This window comes from Mastigoproctus giganteus, chromosome 4, assembly GCF_048544385.1.
Source record: "Mastigoproctus giganteus isolate SK-2022 chromosome 4, ASM4854438v1, whole genome shotgun sequence".
NCBI classification, from domain to species: domain Eukaryota; kingdom Metazoa; phylum Arthropoda; class Arachnida; order Uropygi; family Thelyphonidae; genus Mastigoproctus; species Mastigoproctus giganteus.
In genome coordinates this window covers 145,644,034-145,660,202 of record NC_143578.1, presented here as the reverse complement: position 1 = coordinate 145,660,202, position 16,169 = coordinate 145,644,034, and the positions used below count along the sequence as shown (strand labels likewise).

The 16,169-nt window shown below is 37.3% G+C and overlaps 1 protein-coding gene across 3 annotated transcripts in view; it reads right to left on the bottom strand.

Annotated features, from left to right (window-relative positions):
* The window catches only part of LOC150087115 (RNA 3'-terminal phosphate cyclase-like), a 197,812-nt gene that overhangs the window by 159,112 nt on the left and 22,531 nt on the right, over positions 1 to 16,169 (bottom strand). The gene's annotated exons all lie outside the window — the stretch shown is intronic.

Genomic DNA, 16,169 nt, shown 5'->3' with positions numbered 1-16,169 from the left:
TAGTGGCATGTGATGCAAGAAAGCAAGTGTATGAGTTTATGCAGCATCAGCCAAAAAAAAAAAAAAAAAAAAAAATCATACCATTCCCTCCAAATGCCTGTCCAGTTCCTCAAATTTATTCAACCTATCAACTTCCACGACAGATGGAAGTTTGTTCCAGCAATTAACCACCCGCTGGCTAAAGGAAAATTTCCGCACATCTATTCTACATCTGTCTTTTCTTAATTTGAATTTATGCCCCCTTAGGTTCATAATCTGAACAAGTGAAAGGTTCCCATCAGAATTCAGCGTGCTCAACCCATTCAAGGCCTTATACACCAATCTTAGGAAAGCTCTGCAGGCCATATACATTTTTTGATGAAAAATTATGAATATTGAACAATGCTATTTCATAAATAAAGATTTCTAATATTACTCCACAATTTCGTACTAACCACAAAGACTCAACTTTCACGTATTTGTTTGTTTGTTATTTGGTTTTTAGGAGCATTAGCAACTAAGGCCATATTGTTCTGCAGATATACGGTGGTCATTTCCTGACCTTTCTGCATCCTCCGTATTTGGTGGTCACGGGCTCGAACCCCAGTCTAATCAAGAAGCGTGTGCTACGCACTGCTGCTCCTGCCCACCTGGCTACGGAGGTGCCTTCACGTATTTAAACTCAGTTTTTAACATATTAGTTACTCCGTTTTAACATCAGTATTCATTTTTAAATCACACTTGTTTACCAATTGGTAGGGATATTTTTCCCCCTTCTTCCCCCAACACATACAGGAGGAGACAAAAAAGCATCAGTATCATTGCTAGGTTGTTCAACCATTCTTGCTTTGCTAACCACTTCAGCGAAAGAACACGAGGGAACAGAATCCACACCCTTTAATTCATCATGCTCTGGATCTTTGCTAAACTGCCATTGATATTCATAACTATGAGCATACTTTGTCTTATTTGATGCCATCATTGGAAAAGATTGAATAATTCTTTCCAGGAAACCTGGCCCTTAAATTAACTTCAGTATTGACTGCCTATAGCTTTTCATTCTCAATCAATAAAGCTGTGGTTGCAGTCTCTAGATCAGTCCATTTATCCATAATTAGATTCCTTGACATTTTTGTAACTTTATGAGTTTCACTAGACAAGGAAAAAAAAAAAAAAAAAAAAAACTTTGCATACCCTTTCTCCTTTTTTGATATAACTTCATAAATTGCAGAAATCTCATCTGTATCTTTACTGACCCCATCACCATTATTTTCAGTATTAGTTGTAACATTTGTAGCTTTACTAGTAAGTACTGCTCCATTCATGTTTTTCTCTATAAAAAACTGAGTAGATATTTCACTAGACAGTCGTGACTATTGGTCACGACTTCAGTATGGTATTTTATCATACTGAAAATCAACTAATCTGTGTCTTTCTACTTGTAATTGTAGCACCCTTGGTTGTAACACTGGTGACTTTTCCATCGCATTCAATTCATCCTCATGATTTTTAACACTGTTATTCTTAGTTTCTATATTAGTATTCATTTTTACTATGTTTTGCACAATCAGATTTTAACAGTTCTAGATTGTGCAACTATGTTTTGCACAATCAGATCTTATGATCAATTAAAATTCAGGTATGTTGAAAATTGAAATTTTCAAGCTTAAAAATTGTTGATTTTGTAACTTAATATTTGAAGTTACCAATATCAACTTTATATAAGCATTCTAACGATCTCTCTATATGTTAGCCCAATTCAAATCCCAATTTCAAGCACAAATACCTATGTATATTAGGAACAGTCACAGACAACAGAATGGGGAGATTATGTTAAATTAGACCCAGCCTTCATGACTCAATACAGTGGGAAACTCTAGGGATGTCTAGATGTTGGATGGCACACAGCTATAAATGGACACTATAGTAATGCATTAGTAAAGTAACAGACAAGAGACATGTCTATCAGCAAGATGCTCAACACAGCAGATAAAAATCAACAGTATGAATTAAGTGAACAAAACCAAAACTGCTTATCACTTACCAAACAGTGACAAATGATGACTCGATGTGATTAATACATAATTTATGATGAAAACAGCATTATAACTTAATGAATTTTAAGAAAAATCAGGAGCACAATTCAAGCATGTTGTATCAACCTCAGTTTCTGTGGTACTATTACAGATCAATTGTAGATGTTGTAGGCTTCAGTACTTTTTATCACTCTGTAACATTCCCATATTTTTTTCTGCTCTATTAGGCCAGCCAGCCAGCCACCGGTATTCATCCATTTTGCCACCCTTTTTTTTTTTTTTTTCTTTTATTTAGAGTGACATTAAAACTTTTTTCAAATGATTATTCTCAGAGAATCAAATGATCTTGACTATGCTTTGCTCATATTACTGGAACTTTCTCCATTTATGTTTTGCTTTAACACAGTTTCAGCCACAAACAAAAAAATGAAGGCCCTATCTAATTCTCATATCTTTGTATGATACCTGTTTTCTTTTTCTCTCTCTCTCTCTCTCTCTCTCAAATGCTCCTCTTGCATTCTGTTACTAATGATAGCTGTGAAATGCACTTAAAGTTTCTACAAAACTTTCAGAACTATCTAATGTTCATTAGATAGTTCTGCAAGGTCAGAACTACATAATGACCTTTCTGATTAACTGCAACTATTTTATTTCTTAGCTAAATGAAATACGTGTTACAGAATAAGTACAGAGGTTGGGGTTTTTTTTTTTATTAACAAAACAATGCAATTTTAAATGTTTTCGTGCAATTTGTGAAAACTAAGAATTCTGGAATTTAAGTATATCAACAATAAGTTCAATAATCTAACAATCAGAAATTCATAATGCAGGCTGCAAGATTAGTTCCTTACCACCAATTATATATTTTACAGAATAAACTTTATTTTTGCTATCTACATTTGTATTTACAATTTATTTTTATAAAATTTAATAATTAATATTTATACAAAAATTTGCCACTCATTACAAAATACTAACAATATTTCTATTATATAGTTATAATAATACTGTATTGCTAAATTAAAAGAAAGATAGAAAAAACATGAGAAGGCAATACAGAAAAATGGATTATTATTAAAAACATATTTTCAAAAGTCAATGTTAAACTATATTTTGTGACATACTGGTTTAAATTTAAGCTCAGGGAGATGCATAACACAAGGCTGGCCACACAATGTGAAGGAGTTGGCTGCATGCAGCTAGGGCACCCTGGACATAGACAATCTTTCCAATTTCAAAACAGTATATATCCACTATGGCTACATGTTTTAATGATATATTTATGTAATGTAATTCAGTGTTTGGATAGGTATTTAAAAAAATTAATACATTTTATACACAGAAGAGACTTCTGAAATAAAATATCAAAATAATGCTACCCTGTTTTCCACAACTTATAATAATATATCTTAACCTTTAGGCAATGTGTTTCCATAAAAGTATCCAGGTATGGAGTTTATTATCTTATTGATGTGTGCTATCCTTTAATTAAGACAGAGCAATAAGGCAGATATATAATGTAACATTTATCTTTTGACAAATCGAATAATTTCCTTTTTTTTTAATTCAGCAAATGTTTTTACTTTTGGCATGTCACTTCAATAAGAAATAATGAAATGAAAAATCTTTGGCAAAGTATGCAAATAAAAACAGCAGAGTTCTTTACTTATGTAAACTCTAGGAGATAAATCAGATTGGTCCACTTGATGTTTGTGGTTTGACTGTTCCTGATCCTGCTCAGAGAGCTGACAAACAATGAGTATTTTCCATCTATAGTCACACATGAGGAATTCTGTAAGGAAGGGGAGGACAGAAGTTTACTAAACTATAACAGGGAGTTAAGTGATTTTGTAATAACTGAGAGCAAAGTGGAGGAGAAATTGTTGAAGTTAAACATAAAAAAGGCACCTGGGGCAGATGGAATCTATCCAGTTGTATTGAAGGAGGCAGAAAGGGAAGTAAACAAATCATTAGCCATACGTATGAGAGCATCCTTAGATTCAGGGAAGGTCCCCATGGACTGGAGATGTGCAAATGTATCCCCAATTCACAAATGGAGTTCAAAGGGTTGTGCAAATAATTATAAACTTGTTAAGTTTAACTTCTGTTTGAGGGAAAATAATGGATTCACTGGTTAAAGAAGGGTTTCAGGATCACCTAGACAAGATTGCAGTAATAGTTCAGACACAGCATGGGTTTGTTAAGGGGAAATCTTGTCTGACCAATTTGATTGGATCCTACGATTGGTCACAAAGGAACTGGATGCAAAAAATAATTTTAATATCATATACTGTACTTGGATTTTAGAATTGCTTTTGATACTGTTGCACCTGGAAGACTGCTGTAAAAATTGCAGCGGTATGGCATTAAGGGCAAGTTGCTGCAATGTATAAAGGGATGGTTGAGTGGAAGATAGCAAAGAGTGGTAATAAATGGACCCTGCTCTCTCTATGTGGACTAATGTTATTAGTGGAGTCCCTCAGGGTTCGGTGCTGGGCCCATTGTTGTCTTGTGTATTTATTAATGATATCGATGAAGGTATATCAGACTTAATATCCAAGTTTGCAGATGATACAAAGGTTGGCAGGGTTGTTAATGATAGTAAAGACAATATCCTACTGCAACAGGATCTAGAAAAGTTAGGTAGATGGGCTTCTGAAGTTTAATATTGACAAATGCAAAGTACTGCTACCTAAATGCAGTCAGGGAGGTGGAGAATGAAAAAGACCTGGGGGTAATTGTGCAGTCAGATATGAAGTTCTCTGAGCAGTGCAGATGGGCTGCCAGAGCAGGTCATGGAGTTTTGTCAATGATATACAAGAATTTTGCTAGCAGAGACAAGGAGGTCATTATCCCTTTGTATAAGGCAATGGTCAGGCCACCAAGTCTAAAATGAGGCCTCCAGACCTGCATACAGATCTTGAGGCCTATTTTAGGAAGGATGTAGAGTTGCTAGAATGAGTACAGAGAAGGGCAACAAGATTGGTGAGAGGAACAAAGGGTTTCTCTTACCAGGAGAAGCTTAAATTCTGTAAGCTGCAGCATCTGGAGACTAGGCACATACAAGGTGATCTGACTGAGGTGTACAAAGCCTTAAATGGTTTGAGCAGACTCAATGCTGGTGGGATACTTCCGCTTGCTCAGATTAAGAACCCGAGAAGGCATAGATTCAAATTGAGGAAAGACAGTTGTAGAATAGTAGATGTGTGGAAGTTTGTCTTTAGCCAGTGGGTAGTTAATTGCTGGAACAGACTTCCATCTGTTGTTGTGGAAGTTGATAGCTTAAATAAATTTAAGGCCGAACTAGACAATCATTTTTGGATGGGTGTAACGGGAAGGGTTTTTTTTTTTTTTTTTTTGGCTGATGCTCTATAAGCTTGCTTTCTTGCATCATATGTCTGAAGTAATAATCACATGTGTAATGATCCTGCCAGTTAGTGCCAATCGTTCTGATTCTCAGCTAAGCCAAGAGCTGGAATAAGTACAGAGATTCTTTTTTTTAGCAAAGCAAAGCAGTTAATAGTCTTGTGACAGACTATGAACTCCAGGATATAAGTATATCACAAGGTAAATTCAAAACAAAGCAGTTATATGATGTTTTCATATAACTTAAAATTTGAAACGACTATGAAATGCAGAATATAACTATATCAACAGGTAAATTGGTTAACTATATCAACAGGGTGGTTGAGGGGGAGAAGAGAGTGGTAATCAATGGACACTGCTCATCATGGACTAATGTTATTAGTGGAGTCCCTCAGGGTTCAGTGTTGGGTCCATTATTGTTTTCTGTATTTATAAATGATATTGATGATGGTATATCAAGCTTAATGTCCAAGTTTGCAGATGATACGAAGGTTGGCAGGGTTGTCAAGGACACTACTGACACTATGCTGCTGCACAGGATCTGGAAAGGTTCAGCAGATGGGCTGAGAGGTGGCAAATGAAGTTTAACATTGACAAATGTAAAGTACTACATATGGGAAACAGCAACTCCAGAGCAACGTATCGACTCAGTGGTACTACACTGACAGTGGTAGAGAATGAAAAGGACCTGGGGGTAATTGTGCAGGCAGATATAAAGTTCTCTGAGCAGTGCAGACGGGCTGCAAGAGTAGCTCATGGTGTATTGTCAATGATATATAGGAATTTTTCTAGCAGGGATAAGGTTACATTTTATTCCCTTGTGATTATTCCCTTGTATAAGGCAATGGTCAGGCCACACCTAGAGTACTCTATACAGGTCTGGAGGCCTCATTTCAAGAAGGATGTAGAGCTGCTGGAACGAGTACAGAGAAGGGCAACAAGATTAGTGAATGGAACAAAGAGGGTGCTCTTACGAAGAAAGGCTTAAGTTTTGCAAATTACAGTGTCTGGAGACTAGGCACCAGCGAGGTGATCTGATAGAGGTGTATAAAGCCTTGAATGGTTTGAGCATGCACAATGCTGATGGGATTCTTCCTCTTGCTCAGAATAATCACCTGAGAGGGCATAAATTCAAATTGAGGAAAGACAGATGTAGGATAGACGTGCGGAAATTTGCCTTTAGCCAGCGGGTGGTTGGTTGGTGGAACAGACTTCCATCCCTTGTCGTGGAAGTTGATAGCCGAAATAAGTTTAAGGCTCAGCTGGACAGGTATTTCAAACGAACAGAGGGGTGAAGTGGAAGTGGTTTTTTTTTTTTTTTTGGCTGATGCTGCATAAGCTTGCTTTCTTGCATCAAATGCCTCTACTAATGCTAAAAATTCAATTATCCAATAATCATTAACATTTTTTTATGTTGAAATTTGAACAAAATAATATACAATGTGTTATTAATTAACCAACAATGGCCCTCTAATCACTAATCAAACATGCCTATACATTTTAACGGTACACCTTCTGGGATAGGCATTTAAATACAAAAGACCTCTATAGGATCCTTAGATAATTGTTTTGTTTACTGAAATTTTCATATTTTTCTGCAATTTGTTTAAATGTATGCAGCAGTATCTGTGCAATGAGTATGGTATCTGCCATAATTTATCACCTTTAAAAGATGCGGTTGATATTATTATGAAGATGCTGGTGGCCGGCATTGTTCAAATCTTCCAATCTTACTCTATCAAATATTTTTTCGAGATCAAAAATGTATAGGGTACTGGATATATTAAATTCAATTGCTCTTTCTATAACACTTCAAGTGTAAATACTGCATCCGTATATGATCTTCCTTTTCTGAACTCCCTGCCATTATTTTGAAATTCCAAATTATTCATGATATTCTCATTCTTTTTTAGTGTATAATTTCAGTGTGATACAAATTATTTCTTATAATTTTCTGGTTTTTTTTTTTTTTTTGTTTCCAACAAATGCTATTGTGATAGTTTATGTCAGATATAACTATTAAAGTTTGATGATTTCTTCTAATAATTTAGGGCTCTTTGTTTGAGCAGTTCATTTTTGATTTTATCAATGTCAGCTTTTTTGACTTTTTAAATGTGCTGTTTATGTATTTCTGTTTTAGATACACACTGCCCTACCATTAATATCCGGACACCCCTCCATGAATGGGGAAACAGGTCCTATGCATGCAACACGTCACAGAACCTGCTATAAATATTCACACTGGGCTTTGGACAGAATTGCAAAAGTGGGTATGCAAGATGAAAGTTCAACAGAATTACCTCAACAGTTCAATGGAATTGATCATCTCAACAAATGCTAGACGACGATTAACATGGTGTAAGGAGCACAAAACCTGGACTGTAGAGCAGTGGGAAACAGTCCTATGGACAGACGAGTCGAGGTTCGCACTCTACCAGTCTGATGGCCGTTCCTGGGTGTGGCAAATGCCAGGGGAACAGTTCCTTCCTGATTGCATCTCCTCCCCAACAATGAAGTTTGGTGGAGGCAGTGTCATGCTTTGGGACTCCTTTCATGGTTGGCCTGGGCCCATTAGTTGTTGTCGACAAAACCAAGAATGCTGTGCAATACCAGAACACTCTGGACAATTATGCTGGTTGGTTGTTGTTGGGTTTTTTGGCGCAAAAGCAACTTTGGCCATATTGTGCCTATCTATTAATGTTTAGTGACAAGGACGTTTATATTTCTTAAATATGATTTATATCTGGTCAAAATATCCTATTAATTTTAAATAAGTAAATATATTTTCAATGTTGGAGTTATCGCCTAGGATTTGTGATAAGGTCAGAGAATCTTGGAAATTAATAGGGAGATGGAAGGCTGATTGTCGTGCCATGTGGTATTGTGGACATTCTATAAGGAAATGTTTTACAGTGAGTTGACAAGAACAGTGAAGGCATTCTGGAGGATTTGCTTTGGTCAGTAAATAATTGTGCATAAGATGTGTATGTCCAACGTGTAGTCTGGATATAATGACTTCTTCATGCCGATTCTTGCGAAGACTATTTCCATGGCTGTAGTTCATGTTTTATTTGAAACAGTTTATTGTTTGATTCATTTTGCCACATTTGTGACCACTGATTGTGGAGAAACTGTTTTATGATAGGTCTGTAATCGGTATATGGAACTTTGTAAAGCCTGTGGTTTGTGTTTGTAGGATTCTTTGCTGCTCGATCAGCTCTTTCATTACCTTCGATGCCTGTATATCCTGGGATCCAACAGAATCATTTTTCTTTTAAGTTTCACAAGGTGAGCTTGTATCTGATAGAGAATGGGATGTGATGGAGTCTGTCTTTGTTGGAGAGCATGTATTGCACTCAATGAATCTGTATATGAGATGTTTTAGAAGAGGGGAAGAAGCTATGTATTTTAAGGCCATTTGTAGGGCGAATAGTTCAGCAGAATAGCATTGGTTTGGAAGTTGTTGTGAGAGAACAGTGTGTGTGGAAAGACCACTGCAGCACCAACTTTGGTGTCTGTTTTAGAGCCGTCTGTATATATATATATATATGAAGGTATTCTGAGAACTGTGATGCGTGGGCTGCATGCATCTGTTTTATGTTGACATTTGCCAGAGTGCTTTTTCCCCATTGTTGAAAATAAGTGTCACAGTTTGGCGTGAAAGTGTGACATGGTGAAATACTTATGCTATTATCCTCATGTACATTTTCAAAGCTTAGGCCCCATTTTGAGATTGTTTCTTTTAGTCGTATTCTGGCTGGTTTATTTACTGTGGGTTTATTGCTGTAGAGGATTTCCCACTGTGGATTGAAAAGATACTGCCAAGTAGGATGATGAGGAAGACTTTGGATTTTAATTGCATAGTTTAATAGCAGCATTTGCCTCCGGAGATATAATGGGGGCTCATGAGTCTCTGCATATAAGCTTTGTACTGGTGATGTTCTGTATGCACCTAAAGAGATTCGTAAGGTGCTATGATGTATGGAATCAAGCCATTTGATGACACTTGGTCTGCACGAGCTATACACAGGGGCCCCATAGTCAAGTCTTGATCTGATTATAGCATAGTATAGGTGAAGAAGTGTGAACCGATCTGCTCCCCACTTCACTGCAGAAAGAACTCTGAGAATATTTAGTTTTTTTTTGACAGGTTGTTCGGAGGTATTTGATGTGTTCCAAAAAGTTAAGTTTTTTATCAAGAATCAGGCCAAGGAAACGTATACTGTTTGCTAGCTGTATCAGCTGGTTTTCTAGTTTTATTTCTGGATTGTTTGGTTTTTAGGAGCATTAGCAACTAAGGCCATATATTGCTCCGGGAATATGCGGTGGTCATTCCCTGACCTTTCCGCATCCTCCGTATTTGGTGGTGACGGGCTTGAACCCCGGTCTAATCAAGAAGCGTATGCTACGCACTGCTGCTCCTTCCCACCTGGCTACAGAGGCGCCCTTATTTCTGGATCTGGGTGCATTTTCGTTTTCTACAGAAGTGTATGGCCATTGTTTTTAGTCCACAATTCTATTTTGTTCACTGCACTTTGTAATTGTCTTTCTATCATGTTCATGTTTTGTGAATGGCACGAAATAGTAACATCATCTGCATAAAGGAATGTTTCAACTGTTTTTGGCAGGTCTTTTATAATAGAGTTTATTTTGATGGTAAATAAGGTTGAACTCAGCACTGAGCCTTGGGGTACTCCTTCCTGTGCGTATATTTGTGACAGATTGTTTTGATATTTTACCTGGAAGGTTCTAACTTTCAGAAAGTTTTTTACCAAGAGTGGTAAGTTTCCTCGCAAACCAATACTGTGGAGATCTTTAAGAATGCCATATCGCCAGGTAGTATCAAAGGCCTTTTCTATATCAAGACTGATCATTATTAGATGCTCATTCCTTAGAAAAGCATTGCGGATATTTGCTTCTGCCTTTATCATGGGGTCCAGAGATGATCTGTTTTTACGAAATCCGTATTGATTTATGTTAAATACGTTAAATGTTTCCAGAAACCAGGTTAATCTGTTGTTCACCATTTTCTTGAGGATTTTCCCAAGGCAACTTGTTAGGGTTATTGGTCGATAATTTGTAGGGATCGTATGATCTTTACCAGGTTTAGGTAAGGCAATTATAAGGGAGTGAAGCCAGGAATTTGGATAGTAGTTTTCCATATAAATTCTATTGTACTGTATAGCATAAGCAATGCCTTTACAGATTTTTGATTAAGTTGTTGGATCGTTTCAACTCCATCAGGTCCTGCTGCACTCTTCCTAGACTTAGCCAGAACTTTTTGTAATTCTTCTATGTTGAAAGGTTGGTTATATGGGAGTTGTTGGTTGGTATTAAAATTTAGTCTGTATTTTTCAGCTACAGTTTTTGTTTTCTGAAAAGATGGAGTATATGCCGATACTGCTGATATATTTGCAAAAGTAGTTGCCAGTAAGTTTGCGATTTCCTTGGGGTTGGTTATCTCCTGTCCATTCCAGATTATTAGTGGAGTTGGAACTGAAAGAAATTTCCCATTTAGTTTTCTGATTTTGTTCCAGATGACACGGGTATCTGTATTTTTGTTAATTGTGGAGGCGAAACATATCCATGATTCCTTTCTACTTTTACGCTGGAGATATCTAGCTTTGGCTCTGGCTTTTTTAAAATTTAGGAGATTGATGAAAATAGGATATTTTCGGAAGAGATTCCAAGCTTTATTCTTCTCTCTTTTGGCCATACTGCATTCTTCAGTCCACCATGCTGTGTCATGTTTATGGTATTTTCCAGATGATCGAGGAACTGTAGCTTCAGCTGCTATTAAAATTTGGTTTGTGGCATGAGATGTAACATTGTCTATGGGCTGAGTGGTGATTATTTGTTCATCTATTGCTGCAATTGTTTTATATTTAGTCCAGTCAGCTTTATGGAATCTCCATCTTTTTCGGCCATCGTGATGTGCAACATCATTTGTTAGTATTTTGCAGACCACAGGAAAATGGTCGCTATTTAGTGGATTATTCAATATTGACCATTCAATCAATGGATATAGGACAGGTGAACATATGGATACGTCAATTTCAGAGGCTGTTCCAGTGGTCAAATGGATGTATGTCTCAGTTCCAGTATTCAGGAGAGAGAGGTTTTGCTCTTCCAGTAATTTCTCAATCAATTTACGTTTGTCTTGGTGATGGGATCCCCCACATGGGATGGTGGCTATTTAAATCTCCCATGATACAGACCGGAGGTGGGAGCTGAGTTACTAACTGTTCCAATTCTGAAAAAGAAAATTCTTGATTTGGGGGGGAGGTAGAGTGAAACCAGTGAGAAAGTAAATTGTATTGAGACTCGAACTGAAACTGCTTCCAGAAAAGTTTGTAGTTGGAGACGTTTACACGGAATTTTGGAATCAATTAAGATTGCAACTCCACCATGAGCTCCTCCGGAAAATCGTCGGTCTTGTCTATAGGTACCGTAGTGGTTTACTGCTGCATTTATTTGTGGAGTTAGGTTAGTTTCTTGAAGGCAGATGCCTACTGGGTGATATTTATCAATTAGGTTGCGAATGTCATCAAGGTTACTGCGGAAGCCTCGACAATTCCACTGTATTATTGTGTGCATTATATTGGCTTTGTGTTTGTATTTGTTTCTGACTTTTTACGAGTGGGGGTCTGCTTGGATTGCTCAGGCTTTTTCTCTTTTCTGGGGAAGATTGGGCGAACTTCCATCTCTTCCTCAGCATGTATCTCTAAGATTGGTTCTTCTGGGATTTCTTTTTCACATGTATCCATATGATCATGGGCAGGGAGTTTGTCATCTATATCTATGTTTTTAGTATTTATGGTTGGCCGTGACATAGAAGGCATTGTTGGCGAAATTGTAACAGGTGTATTTATGGCTTGATTAGAAGTTGAGATTGAAGATGATTTTGCTGATGGAGCTAGGATTGAGCGAGCCCAATCAGAAATAGAGATGTTTGGTGGGACTGTAACGTTGGTTTCAACTGAAGTGGTAGTGGTGGTAACAGCAGTTATCTGTTTATGCTGTTGGACAGTTGTTGCATGAGCGTGTTATTGTAATTGGTGATATTTGTTTCTTTGCCTCAGGGTAGGAGACTTTGTGCTCGGTTTTATACTTCTGAATCATTTTTTCTTTTTTCCATGTTTCACAGTCTTTGGAGTAAGTGGAATGGTTGCCTCTACAGTTTGGACACTAAGGTTTGTGCAGGGCATTCGGTATGGATATGGTCTTTAGATCCACATGAAGCACATACAGCAGTCCCTCGACATAACATCTGATTGGGTTCGGTATATACGGTGGACATGACAGTTCAAGTATCAGGCTTTTACAGATGTTGGTGGATTTGGCAAGTTGAAAGTTAGTATAATGTTTCTGGTTGGAAGTAGTGAACCATCCTTTTTGATTGTGGCGCCTCCGTAGCCAGGTAGGAAGGAGCAGCAGTGCGTAGCACACGCTTCTTGATTAGACCAGGGTTCGAGCCCGTCACCACCAAATACGGAAAGGTCAGGGAATGACCACCGCATATCCCGGAGCAATATGGCCTTAGTTGCTAATGCTCCTAAAAAAACCAAATAACAGCTCCTTTTTGATTAGTATTCTTTTTACCTGAATAACATTTTGTTCTGAAAGCTCTTGTTTAATTTCTTCCTCGGATACATGTAGAAGATCCCATTCTGTTACAACTCCTTTTGAGTAGTTTAAGGTGGCATGAGGTGACACTCTATGGGAGTTCCTCCAAGTGTTTTCAATTTTAGTAGCTTGTCTGAATGCTTGGATTGTGTTGTTTCAACAAGCAGGTCACCTGATTTTAGTCTGCGAACCATTTTTGGTGAGCCAGCAACATTCTCTAAACTTTTCTGGATCAGAAAAGGAGAAAGCTTGCTGACTGGCTGGTCAGTCAAAGAATGTATTATGAGGAAATGAGGTCAGATATTCTGGTCTGTATCCTTCTTTTGTCTCTTTGCAAAGGAAGGGTTGTAATCTTCCTGCTCTCTAGAATGTGATGGGGCATTGATCCCGCAAGAGTCAGTATTGGTATGGTCCATCTTTGCTCCTTTTAGCCCTTGGCAGAGAGACTTTTCTGCCAAGATTTCCAGCCCCACCACGGAGAGGCAGGAGCAGTGCCTGGTGTGACCAAGCGAAGAGTAGTAGGGGTTAGTAATATACTATGAGAAAATAAAGAAAGGTGGTTTTCTTTCCTTGCTCTGTACAGGGACTTTTGTTCCGAGAGCTGTAATAAAATAAATAGATTTTTTAACGATAAGGACAAAAAGGAACTGTAAATCGCTTTCTGGAAGTACAGAGAAATCGCTTAGTCACAATCGCTTGGCACCCGGGGCCGACAATTATGCACTTCCAACATTACGGCAATACTTCAGGCCCATACCTGTATCATTAAGACAACGTGCCATGCCGTACTGCTCGGGTTGTAACAGAGTGGTTTGAGGATATGGGTATGGAAAAGTTAGATTGGCCAGCCCACACTGCTGATCTGAACCCTATCGAGCATCTTTGGGATGTATTGGATCGTCGGGTTCATGCACGTCGAGATCGCCCAAAGAACAAGGTAGAACTGGTGATTGCATTAAAGACCGAGTGGAGGAACATACCACCTGACATTTATAAAAAGCTGGTTGAGAGTATGTCGCGAAGATTGAAGGCCGTTATAAAAGCAAAAGGTTTCAGCACAAAATATTAAATGTACAATAAAAGCTTTTGTCTAAAGGCAGGTGTCCACACATTAATGGTAGGGCAGTGTATATAACCTATTAGTACTTTGTTATACATGATATGCTACATTCCTATCTTCTGCATAACATTTTGAAAATAAGGTTTCCCATTCTGATATTGATATATTGGCTAAATGAATATAGTCAGTCATTTCTTTTATTTTTAATAAATGTCAATAGTTGTTTCCGCATGCCACAAAATTTTAATTGGCGAGAGTGATTGTTCCAGAATTTTTTTTTTTTTTTTTTTGTACTATAGCAACTACTTGGGTTCTGAAGTTTTTATATTCTGCATACTTGAAATATTTACAAACCAAATTTTTGTTTTTAAATATTTCATGTTAAGGTTTTTTTTATATATATCAGTAATTTCTTTTATTTCCTTGTTAAACAAGAGTATTGAGTGCCTGATTTCTATTTTGTGATGTTTTTTCTGCTTCATTTTTCTTCACCATCACTTTATCTTTTGGTGTTTCTTCTGGCTCATTTCTTCTTACCTTATTTTTACTAGCTTGTTTACTCTAGCTTCTTCTATACTACAAAAAATAGATTGGCCTAAAGGCCAACCTATTTTTTGTAGTCATCATTGAACAGTTCCACCTTTGAATTTTTCAATAATGTGTTTGTCTTTTCATTTGTTAATGGCTGGTCACCAAATCTAATTATGCCCACTATGTAGTTCTCATCACCTCTAATTCTGAAGATTGCAAAACTTTTATACCAATATTCACCTTTGATTTTATTTTTCTATTAGTTATTATAATTAACCACTCGTGACCTTGAGCAGTGAACTATCATACCTAAAAAATAAAACTCTGATCTAATTCAGAGAATTTTGTTTTAAGGTTAATTTTATATACGTAAATAACAATAAGTAAGCATACCAACTGTCTCTGAAATATCGCTGTCACAATACATACATCCACACACAGTATAATGTGGTTTACTTACATCATTGCTGGGCTGTTTGGTGGACAAGAATCTAAAGGAATATCTTTATGATCTCAATACCAGGGTTTACTTGTGCTCTAAACGTAACATTACTGCATTAGTTTGGTGAACGATAGGGGGGAGGAGGTTAGCCCACCTTTGTGGCTATTTAGTATTGGGAAAAGAATTAATCCACATCTTGAATTAATCCACAAGGCTTTTGGCATATAGTCCCACCCAACAGATCTAGGCAGAAATGCAGACACATTCTGACCTAACATGTGGCATTTTTCAGCATAGGCCTATATTTACCCAACAGATCAGTTTGTGTGCACTTAATATCATTAGTTCCCAAGTGAATAATAATGCTGTCTTTATCTCTCCCCAATAAAAGATGACAATTTATTGGTTTGATCATTGATCCAGGCATATCAACCCTAGATCTATTTCACTTATCCTTATTACTAAATATTTTACCCACTTCACTAACAACAGAATCTCTCAATAAAACTAAATCCACTTGAATCAGAATAGTATGCACTTTGGCTGTTCTGGTTTCTGAGGGTCCCAAATTAAGAGTCATCACCTGGCTAGTCACTAGATACACCTCAGTCCCTGATGAGACTCCCATTTTATGCATCCATCCTTCTCTTCAGAGAAATCACTTCATTTTCATAAAGTTGCAATTTAAGATTTGGTATTAATTAACTAAATTAATACTCGCTTGAAAAGTTGATGGTCTGAGTATGAAAGGATAGTAGTATCCTTTCATACTCAGACCACCATCTCTGGAGCACGTGAAAAAATTGCTCCTTTCACAGCTTGGCATGACTGGCCTTACTATAAAAAACGAAGGCCCCACAAGGGGTATAAACCAACTGGATCTGATTTTCACTTCTATTGCCTGTACGCTCTACTCAAAAGGACAGGTGATACGAAGAACAATCTATAGTCCAAAATATCTGGATGTTTCCAGATGCATTACAGCAGCATCTCTCATCCCATGGTATGTCCTTGAATCCTGCGATACCCTAATAGCAGTTGACCTGTTAACTCAATGGATTATTAAAGTAGCTCAATACACCGCCTCAAAGACAGTCAGTATCACTTCCCACTCTAGAGCATGGCAGTC